This window comes from Stigmatopora argus, chromosome 9, assembly GCF_051989625.1.
Source record: "Stigmatopora argus isolate UIUO_Sarg chromosome 9, RoL_Sarg_1.0, whole genome shotgun sequence".
Taxonomy (NCBI): Eukaryota; Metazoa; Chordata; class Actinopteri; order Syngnathiformes; family Syngnathidae; genus Stigmatopora; species Stigmatopora argus.
In genome coordinates, this window is record NC_135395.1 from 739,264 (window position 1) to 751,690 (window position 12,427).

Below are 12,427 nucleotides of genomic sequence, written 5' to 3' on the forward strand. Positions count from 1 at the left end.
CCATTGTAGATTTGTGTCTCCGACAGTTCGTTTGGTTGCAGGGGACATTTTCAGTTTTTATGGCCAAAATGTGCTTTTCAGAGGCTGAAAAGCATGTTTTGGCAGAGTATGATAATTTTCATTAAAACTTAATTTCTATCACTTCGAATGATGCCAAATGAATAACTTACTTGAATTGGACCATTTTACACTATGTCCATTGTAGATTTGTGTCTCCGACAGTTCGTTTGGTTGCAGGGGACATTTTCAGTTTTTATGGCCAAAATGTGCTTTTCAGGGGCTGAAAAGCATGTTTTGGCCGAGTTTGATAATTTTCATTAAAACTTGATTTCTATCACTTCGATTGATGCCAAATGAATAACTTACTTGAATTGGACCATTTTACACTATGTCCATTGTAGATTTGTGTCTCCGACAGTTCGTTTGGTTGCAGGGGACATTTTCAGTTTTTATGGCCAAAATGTGCTTTTCAGAGGCTGAAAAGCATGTTTTGGCCGAGTATGATAATTTTCATTAAAACTTGATTTCTATCCATTCGAATGATGCCAAATGAATAACTTACTTGAATTGGACCATTTTACACTATGTCCATTGTAGATTTGTGTCTCTGACAGTTCGTTTGGTTGCAGGGGACATATTCAGTTTTTATGGCCAAAATGTGCTTTTCAGAGGCTGAAAAGCATGTTTTGGCCGAGTATGATAATTTTCATTAAAACTTGATTTCTATCACTTCGAATGATGCCAAATGAATAACTTATTTGAATTGGACCATTTTACACTATGTCCATTGTAGATTTGTGTCTCCGACAGTTCGTTTGGTTGCAGGGGACATTTTCAGTTTTTATGGCCAAAATGTGCTTTTCAGAGGCTGAAAAGCATGTTTTGGCCGAGTATGATAAATTACATTAAAACTTAATTTCTATCACTTCGAATGATGCCAAATGAATAACTTACTTGAATTGGACCATTTTACACTATGTCCATTGTAGATTTGTGTCTCTGACAGTTCATTTCGTTGCAGGAGACATATTCAGTTTTTATGGCCAAAATGTGCTTTTCAGGGGCTGAAAAGCACGTTTTGGCAGAATATGATAATTTTCATTGAAACTTGATTTCTATCCATTCGAATGATGCCAAATGAATAATTTACTTGAATTTGGACCATTTTACACTATGTCCATTGTAGATTTGTGTCTCTGACAGTTCGTTTGTTTACAGGGGACATATTCAGTTTTTATGGCCAAAATGTGCTTTTCAGGGGCAGAAAAGCACGTTTTGGCAGAGTATGATAATTTTCATTAAAACTTGATTTCTATCCATTCGAATGATGCCAAATGAATAACTTACTTGAATTGGACCATTTTACACTATGTCCATTGTAGATTTGTGTCTCTGACAGTTCGTTTGGTTGCAGGGGACATATTCAGTTTTTATGGCCAAAATGTGCTTTTCAGGGGCTGAAAAGCATGTTTTGGCCAGGTATGATGATTTTCATTAAAACTTAATTTTTATCACTTCGAATGATGCCAAATGAATAACTTACTTGAATTGGACCATTTTACACTATGTCCATTGTAGATTTGTGTCTCCGACAGTTCGTTTGGTTGCAGGGGACATTTTCAGTTTTTATGGCCAAAATGTGCTTTTCAGAGGCTGAAAAGCATGTTTTGGCAGAGTATGATAATTTTCATTAAAACTTAATTTCTATCACTTCGAATGATGCCGAATGAATAACTTACTTGAATTGGACCATTTTACACTATGTCCATTGTAGATTTGTGTCTCTGACAGTTCGTTTGGTTGCAGGGGACATATTCAGTTTTTATGGCCAAAATGTGCTTTTCAGAGGCTGAAAGCATGTTTTGGCGGAGTATGATAATTTTCATTAAAACTTGATTTCTATCACTTCGAATGATGCCAAATGAATAATTTACTTGAATTTGGACCATTTTACACTATGTCCATTGTAGATTTGTGTCTCTGACAGTTCGTTTGGTTGCAGGGGACATATTCAGTTTTTATGGCCAAAATGTGCTTTTCAGAGGCTGAAAAGCATGTTTTGGCCGAGTATGATAATTTACATTAAAACTTAATTTCTATCACTTCGAATGATGCCAAATGAATAACTTACTTGAATTGGACCATTTTACACTATGTCCATTGTAGATTTGTGTCTCTGACAGTTCATTACGTTGCAGGGGACATATTCAGTTTTTATGGCCAAAATGTGCTTTTCAGGGGCTGAAAAGCACGTTTTGGCAGAATATGATAATTTTCATTGAAAATTGATTTCTATCCATTCGAATGATGCCAAATGAATAACTTACTTGAATTGGACCATTTTAAACTATGTCCATTGTAGATTTGTGTCTCTGACAGTTCGTTTGGTTGCAGGGGACATATTCAGTTTTTATGGCCAAAATGTGCTTTTCAGGGGCTGAAAAGCATGTTTTGGCCAGGTATGATGATTTTCATTAAAACTTAATTTCTATCACTTCGAATGATGCCAAATGAATAACTTACTTGAATTGGACCATTTTACACTATGTCCATTGTAGATTTGTGTCTCCGACAGTTCGTTTGGTTGCAGGGGACATATTCAGTTTTTATGGCCAAAATGTGCTTTTCAGGGGCTGAAAAGCATGTTTTGGCCAGGTATGATGATTTTCATTAAAACTTAATTTCTATCACTTCGAATGATGCCAAATGAATAACTTACTTGAATTGGACCATTTTACACTATGTCCATTGTAGATTTGTGTCTCCGACAGTTCGTTTGGTTGCAGGGGACATTTTCAGTTTTTATGGCCAAAATGTGCTTTTCAGGGGCTGAAAAGCATGTTTTGGCCGAGTTTGATAATTTTCATTAAAACTTGATTTCTATCACTTCGATTGATGCCAAATGAATAACTTACTTGAATTGGACCATTTTACACTATGTCCATTGTAGATTTGTGTCTCCGACAGTTCGTTTGGTTGCAGGGGACATTTTCAGTTTTTATGGCCAAAATGTGCTTTTCAGAGGCTGAAAAGCATGTTTTGGCCGAGTATGATAATTTTCATTAAAACTTGATTTCTATCCATTCGAATGATGCCAAATGAATAACTTACTTGAATTGGACCATTTTACACTATGTCCATTGTAGATTTGTGTCTCTGACAGTTCGTTTGGTTGCAGGGGACATATTCAGTTTTTATGGCCAAAATGTGCTTTTCAGAGGCTGAAAAGCATGTTTTGGCCGAGTATGATAATTTTCATTAAAACTTGATTTCTATCACTTCGAATGATGCCAAATGAATAACTTATTTGAATTGGACCATTTTACACTGTGTCCATTGTAGATTTGTGTCTCCGACAGTTCGTTTGGTTGCAGGGGACATTTTCAGTTTTTATGGCCAAAATGTGCTTTTCAGAGGCTGAAAAGCATGTTTTGGCCGAGTATGATAATTTACATTAAAACTTAATTTCTATCACTTCGAATGATGCCAAATGAATAACTTACTTGAATTGGACCATTTTACACTATGTCCATTGTAGATTTGTGTCTCTGACAGTTCATTTCGTTGCAGGAGACATATTCAGTTTTTATGGCCAAAATGTGCTTTTCAGGGGCTGAAAAGCACGTTTTGGCAGAATATGATAATTTTCATTGAAACTTGATTTCTATCCATTCGAATGATGCCAAATGAATAATTTACTTGAATTTGGACCATTTTACACTATGTCCATTGTAGATTTGTGTCTCTGACAGTTCGTTTGTTTACAGGGGACATATTCAGTTTTTATGGCCAAAATGTGCTTTTCAGGGGCAGAAAAGCACGTTTTGGCAGAGTATGATAATTTTCATTAAAACTTGATTTCTATCCATTCGAATGATGCCAAATGAATAACTTACTTGAATTGGACCATTTTACACTATGTCCATTGTAGATTTGTGTCTCTGACAGTTCGTTTGGTTGCAGGGGACATATTCAGTTTTTATGGCCAAAATGTGCTTTTCAGGGGCTGAAAAGCATGTTTTGGCCAGGTATGATGATTTTCATTAAAACTTAACTTTTATCACTTCGAATGATGCCAAATGAATAACTTACTTGAATTGGACCATTTTACACTATGTCCATTGTAGATTTGTGTCTCTGACAGTTCATTACGTTGCAGGGGACATATTCAGTTTTTATGGCCAAAATGTGCTTTTCAGGGGCTGAAAAGCACGTTTTGGCAGAATATGATAATTTTCATTGAAAATTGATTTCTATCCATTCGAATGATGCCAAATGAATAACTTACTTGAATTGGACCATTTTAAACTATGTCCATTGTAGATTTGTGTCTCTGACAGTTCGTTTGGTTGCAGGGGACATATTCAGTTTTTATGGCCAAAATGTGCTTTTCAGGGGCTGAAAAGCATGTTTTCGCCAGGTATGATGATTTTCATTAAAACTTAATTTCTATCACTTCGAATGATGCCAAATGAATAACTTACTTGAATTGGACCATTTTACACTATGTCCATTGTAGATTTGTGTCTCCGACAGTTCGTTTGGTTGCAGGGGACATTTTCAGTTTTTATGGCCAAAATGTGCTTTTCAGAGGCTGAAAAGCATGTTTTGGCAGAGTATGATAATTTTCATTAAAACTTAATTTCTATCACTTCGAATGATGCCAAATGAATAACTTACTTGAATTGGACCATTTTACACTATGTCCATTGTAGATTTGTGTCTCTGACAGTTCGTTTGGTTGCAGGGGACATTTTCAGTTTTTATGGCCAAAATGTGCTTTTCAGAGGCTGAAAGCATGTTTTGGCGGAGTATGATAATTTTCATTAAAACTTGATTTCTATCACTTCGAATGATGCCAAATGAATAATTTACTTGAATTTGGACCATTTTACACTATGTCCCTTGTAGATTTGTGTCTCTGACAGTTCGTTTGTTTGCAGGGGACATATTCAGTTTTTTTGGCCAAAATGTGCTTTTCAGGGGCTGAAAAGCACGTTTTGGCAGAGTATGATAATTTTCATTAAAACTTGATTTCTATCCATTCGAATGATGCCAAATGAATAACTTACTTGAATTGGACCATTTTACACTATGTCCATTGTAGATTTGTGTCTCCGACAGTTCGTTTGGTTGCAGGGGACATTTTCAGTTTTTATGGCCAAAATGTGCTTTTCAGAGGCTGAAAAGCATGTTTTGGCCGAGTATGATAATTTTCATTAAAACTTGATTTCTATCCATTCGAATGATGCCAAATGAATAACTTACTTGAATTGGACCATTTTACACTATGTCCATTGTAGATTTGTGTCTCTGACAGTTCGTTTGGTTGCAGGGGACATATTCAGTTTTTATGGCCAAAATGTGCTTTTCAGAGGCTGAAAAGCATGTTTTGGCCGAGTATGATAATTTTCATTAAAACTTGATTTCTATCACTTCGAATGATGCCAAATGAATAACTTATTTGAATTGGACCATTTTACACTGTGTCCATTGTAGATTTGTGTCTCCGACAGTTCGTTTGGTTGCAGGGGACATTTTCAGTTTTTATGGCCAAAATGTGCTTTTCAGAGGCTGAAAAGCATGTTTTGGCCGAGTATGATAATTTACATTAAAACTTAATTTCTATCACTTCGAATGATGCCAAATGAATAACTTACTTGAATTGGACCATTTTACACTATGTCCATTGTAGATTTGTGTCTCTGACAGTTCATTTCGTTGCAGGAGACATATTCAGTTTTTATGGCCAAAATGTGCTTTTCAGGGGCTGAAAAGCACGTTTTGGCAGAATATGATAATTTTCATTGAAACTTGATTTCTATCCATTCGAATGATGCCAAATGAATAATTTACTTGAATTTGGACCATTTTACACTATGTCCATTGTAGATTTGTGTCTCTGACAGTTCGTTTGTTTACAGGGGACATATTCAGTTTTTATGGCCAAAATGTGCTTTTCAGGGGCAGAAAAGCACGTTTTGGCAGAGTATGATAATTTTCATTAAAACTTGATTTCTATCCATTCGAATGATGCCAAATGAATAACTTACTTGAATTGGACCATTTTACACTATGTCCATTGTAGATTTGTGTCTCTGACAGTTCGTTTGGTTGCAGGGGACATATTCAGTTTTTATGGCCAAAATGTGCTTTTCAGGGGCTGAAAAGCATGTTTTGGCCAGGTATGATGATTTTCATTAAAACTTAATTTTTATCACTTCGAATGATGCCAAATGAATAACTTACTTGAATTGGACCATTTTACACTATGTCCATTGTAGATTTGTGTCTCCGACAGTTCGTTTGGTTGCAGGGGACATTTTCAGTTTTTATGGCCAAAATGTGCTTTTCAGAGGCTGAAAAGCATGTTTTGGCAGAGTATGATAATTTTCATTAAAACTTAATTTCTATCACTTCGAATGATGCCGAATGAATAACTTACTTGAATTGGACCATTTTACACTATGTCCATTGTAGATTTGTGTCTCTGACAGTTCGTTTGGTTGCAGGGGACATATTCAGTTTTTATGGCCAAAATGTGCTTTTCAGAGGCTGAAAGCATGTTTTGGCGGAGTATGATAATTTTCATTAAAACTTGATTTCTATCACTTCGAATGATGCCAAATGAATAATTTACTTGAATTTGGACCATTTTACACTATGTCCATTGTAGATTTGTGTCTCTGACAGTTCGTTTGGTTGCAGGGGACATATTCAGTTTTTATGGCCAAAATGTGCTTTTCAGAGGCTGAAAAGCATGTTTTGGCCGAGTATGATAATTTACATTAAAACTTAATTTCTATCACTTCGAATGATGCCAAATGAATAACTTACTTGAATTGGACCATTTTACACTATGTCCATTGTAGATTTGTGTCTCTGACAGTTCATTACGTTGCAGGGGACATATTCAGTTTTTATGGCCAAAATGTGCTTTTCAGGGGCTGAAAAGCACGTTTTGGCAGAATATGATAATTTTCATTGAAAATTGATTTCTATCCATTCGAATGATGCCAAATGAATAACTTACTTGAATTGGACCATTTTAAACTATGTCCATTGTAGATTTGTGTCTCTGACAGTTCGTTTGGTTGCAGGGGACATATTCAGTTTTTATGGCCAAAATGTGCTTTTCAGGGGCTGAAAAGCATGTTTTGGCCAGGTATGATGATTTTCATTAAAACTTAATTTCTATCACTTCGAATGATGCCAAATGAATAACTTACTTGAATTGGACCATTTTACACTATGTCCATTGTAGATTTGTGTCTCCGACAGTTCGTTTGGTTGCAGGGGACATTTTCAGTTTTTATGGCCAAAATGTGCTTTTCAGAGGCTGAAAAGCATGTTTTGGCAGAGTATGATAATTTTCATTAAAACTTAATTTCTATCACTTCGAATGATGCCAAATGAATAACTTACTTGAATTGGACCATTTTACACTATGTCCATTGTAGATTTGTGTCTCTGACAGTTCGTTTGGTTGCAGGGGACATTTTCAGTTTTTATGGCCAAAATGTGCTTTTCAGAGGCTGAAAGCATGTTTTGGCGGAGTATGATAATTTTCATTAAAACTTGATTTCTATCACTTCGAATGATGCCAAATGAATAATTTACTTGAATTTGGACCATTTTACACTATGTCCCTTGTAGATTTGTGTCTCTGACAGTTCGTTTGTTTGCAGGGGACATATTCAGTTTTTTTGGCCAAAATGTGCTTTTCAGGGGCTGAAAAGCACGTTTTGGCAGAGTATGATAATTTTCATTAAAACTTGATTTCTATCCATTCGAATGATGCCAAATGAATAACTTACTTGAATTGGACCATTTTACACTATGTCCATTGTAGATTTGTGTCTCCGACAGTTCGTTTGGTTGCAGGGGACATTTTCAGTTTTTATGGCCAAAATGTGCTTTTCAGAGGCTGAAAAGCATGTTTTGGCCGAGTATGGTAATTTTCATTAAAACTTGATTTCTATCACTTCGAATGATGCCAAATGAATAACTTACTTGAATTGGACAATTTTACACTATGTCCATTGTAGATTTTTGTCTCCGACAGTTCGTTTGGTTGCAGGGGACATTTTCAGTTTTTATGGCCAAAATGTGCTTTTCAGAGGCTGAAAAGCATGGTTTGGCCGAGTATGATAATTTTCATTAAAACTTGATTTCTATCCATTCGAATGATGCCAAATGAATAACTTACTTGAATTGGACCATTTTACACTATGTCCATTGTAGATTTGTGTCTCCGACAGTTCGTTTGGTTGCAGGGGACATTTTCAGTTTTTATGGCCAAAATGTGCTTTTCAGAGGCTGAAAAGCATGTTTTGGCAGAGTATGATAATTTTCATTAAAACTTAATTTCTATCACTTCGAATGATGCCAAATGAATAACTTACTTGAATTTGACCATTTTACACTATGTCCATTGTAGATTTGTGTCTCTGACAGTTCGTTTGGTTGCAGGGGACAAATTCAGTTTTTATGGCCAAAATGTGCTTTTCAGGGGCTGAAAAGCATGTTTTGGCCGAGTTTGATAATTTTCATTAAAACTTGATTTCTATCCATTCGAATGATGCCAAATGAATAACTTACTTGAATTGGACCATTTTACACTATGTCCATTGTAGATTTGTGTCTCCGACAGTTCGTTTGGTTGCAGGGGACATTTTCAGTTTTTATGGCCAAAATGTGCTTTTCAGAGGCTGAAAAGCATGTTTTGGCAGAGTATGATAATTTTCATTAAAACTTAATTTCTATCACTTCGAATGATGCCAAATGAATAACTTACTTGAATTTGACCATTTTACACTATGTCCATTGTAGATTTGTGTCTCTGACAGTTCGTTTGGTTGCAGGGGACAAATTCAGTTTTTATGGCCAAAATGTGCTTTTCAGGGGCTGAAAAGCATGTTTTGGCCGAGTTTGATAATTTTCATTAAAACTTGATTTCTATCACTTCGATTGATGCCAAATGAATAACTTACTTGAATTGGACCATTTTACACTATGTCCATTGTAGATTTGTGTCTCCGACAGTTCGTTTGGTTGCAGGGGACATTTTCAGTTTTTATGGCCAAAATGTGCTTTTCAGAGGCTGAAAAGCATGTTTTGGCCGAGTATGGTAATTTTCATTAAAACTTGATTTCTATCACTTCGAATGATGCCAAATGAATAACTTACTTGAATTGGACCATTTTACACTATGTCCATTGTAGATTTGTGTCTCCGACAGTTCGTTTGGTTGCAGGGGACATTTTCAGTTTTTATGGCCAAAATGTGCTTTTCAGAGGCTGAAAAGCATGTTTTGGCCGAGTATGATAATTTTCATTAAAACTTGATTTCTATCCATTCGAATGATGCCAAATGAATAACTTACTTGAATTGGACCATTTTACACTATGTCCATTGTAGATTTGTGTCTCCGACAGTTCGTTTGGTTGCAGGGGACATTTTCAGTTTTTATGGCCAAAATGTGCTTTTCAGAGGCTGAAAAGCATGTTTTGGCCGAGTATGATAATTTTCATTAAAACTTAATTTCTATCACTTCGAATGATGCCAAATGAATAACTTACTTGAATTGGACCATTTTACACTATGTCCATTGTAGATTTGTGTCTCTGACAGTTCGTTTGGTTGCAGGGGACATATTCAGTTTTTATGGCCAAAATGTGCTTTTCAGAGGCTGAAAGCATGTTTTGGCGGAGTATGATAATTTTCATTAAAACTTGATTTCTATCACTTCGAATGATGCCAAATGAATAATTTACTTGAATTTGGACCATTTTACACTATGTCCATTGTAGATTTGTGTCTCTGACAGTTCGTTTGTTTGCAGGGGACATATTCAGTTTTTATGGCCAAAATGTGCTTTTCAGGGGCTGAAAAGCACGTTTTGGCAGAGTATGATAATTTTCATTAAAACTTGATTTCTATCCATTCGAATGATGCCAAATGAATAACTTACTTGAATTGGACCATTTTACACTATGTCCATTGTAGATTTGTGTCTCCGACAGTTCGTTTGGTTGCAGGGGACATTTTCAGTTTTTATGGCCAAAATGTGCTTTTCAGAGGCTGAAAAGCATGTTTTGGCCGAGTATGATAATTTTCATTAAAACTTGATTTCTATCACTTCGAATGATGCCAAATGAATAATTTGCTTGAATTGGACCATTTTACACTATGTCCATTGTAGATTTGTGTCTCTGACAGTTCGTTTGGTTGCAGGGGACATATTCAGTTTTTATGGCCAAAATGTGCTTTTCAGAGGCTGAAAAGCATGTTTTGGCCGAGTATGATAATTTTCATTAAAACTTGATTTCTATCACTTCGAATGATGCCAAATGAACAACTTACTTGAATTGGACCATTTTACACTATGTCCATTGTAGATTTGTGTCTCCGACAGTTCGTTTGGTTGCAGGGGACATTTTCAGTTTTTATGGCCAAAATGTGCTTTTCAGGGGCTGAAAAGCATGTTTTGGCCGAGTTTGATAATTTTCATTAAAACTTGATTTCTATCACTTCGATTGATGCCAAATGAATAACTTACTTGAATTGGACCATTTTACACTATGTCCATTGTAGATTTGTGTCTCCGACAGTTCGTTTGGTTGCAGGGGACATTTTCAGTTTTTATGGCCAAAATGTGCTTTTCAGAGGCTGAAAAGCATGTTTTGGCCGAGTATGGTAATTTTCATTAAAACTTGATTTCAATCACTTCGAATGATGCCAAATGAATAACTTACTTGAATTGGACCATTTTACACTATGTCCATTGTAGATTTGTGTCTCTGACAGTTCGTTTGGTTGCAGGGGACATATTCAGTTTTTATGGCCAAAATGTGCTTTTCAGAGGCTGAAAAGCATGTTTTGGCAGAGTATGATAATTTTCATTAAAACTTAATTTCTATCACTTCGAATGATGCCAAATGAATAACTTACTTGAATTGGACCATTTTACACTATGTCCATTGTAGATTTGTGTCTCTGACAGTTCGTTTGGTTGCAGGGGACATTTTCAGTTTTTATGGCCAAAATGTGCTTTTCAGAGGCTGAAAGCATGTTTTGGCGGAGTATGATAATTTTCATTAAAACTTGATTTCTATCACTTCGAATGATGCCAAATGAATAATTTACTTGAATTTGGACCATTTTACACTATGTCCCTTGTAGATTTGTGTCTCTGACAGTTCGTTTGTTTGCAGGGGACATATTCAGTTTTTTTGGCCAAAATGTGCTTTTCAGGGGCTGAAAAGCACGTTTTGGCAGAGTATGATAATTTTCATTAAAACTTGATTTCTATCCATTCGAATGATGCCAAATGAATAACTTACTTGAATTGGACAATTTTACACTATGTCCATTGTAGATTTGTGTCTCCGACAGTTCGTTTGGTTGCAGGGGACATTTTCAGTTTTTATGGCCAAAATGTGCTTTTCAGAGGCTGAAAAGCATGTTTTGGCCGAGTATGGTAATTTTCATTAAAACTTGATTTCTATCACTTCGAATGATGCCAAATGAATAAATTACTTGAATTGGACAATTTTACACTATGTCCATTGTAGATTTTTGTCTCCGACAGTTCGTTTGGTTGCAGGGGACATTTTCAGTTTTTATGGCCAAAATGTGCTTTTCAGAGGCTGAAAAGCATGGTTTGGCCGAGTATGATAATTTTCATTAAAACTTGATTTCTATCCATTCGAATGATGCCAAATGAATAACTTACTTGAATTGGACCATTTTACACTATGTCCATTGTAGATTTGTGTCTCCGACAGTTCGTTTGGTTGCAGGGGACATTTTCAGTTTTTATGGCCAAAATGTGCTTTTCAGAGGCTGAAAAGCATGTTTTGGCAGAGTATGATAATTTTCATTAAAACTTAATTTCTATCACTTCGAATGATGCCAAATGAATAACTTACTTGAATTTGACCATTTTACACTATGTCCATTGTAGATTTGTGTCTCTGACAGTTCGTTTGGTTGCAGGGGACAAATTCAGTTTTTATGGCCAAAATGTGCTTTTCAGGGGCTGAAAAGCATGTTTTGGCCGAGTTTGATAATTTTCATTAAAACTTGATTTCTATCACTTCGATTGATGCCAAATGAATAACTTACTTGAATTGGACCATTTTACACTATGTCCATTGTAGATTTGTGTCTCCGACAGTTCGTTTGGTTGCAGGGGACATTTTCAGTTTTTATGGCCAAAATGTGCTTTTCAGAGGCTGAAAAGCATGTTTTGGCCGAGTATGATAATTTTCATTAAAACTTAATTTCTATCACTTCGAATGATGCCAAATGAATAACTTACTTGAATTGGACCATTTTACACTATGTCCATTGTAGATTTGTGTCTCTGACAGTTCGTTTGGTTGCAGGGGACATATTCAGTTTTTATGGCCAAAATGTGCTT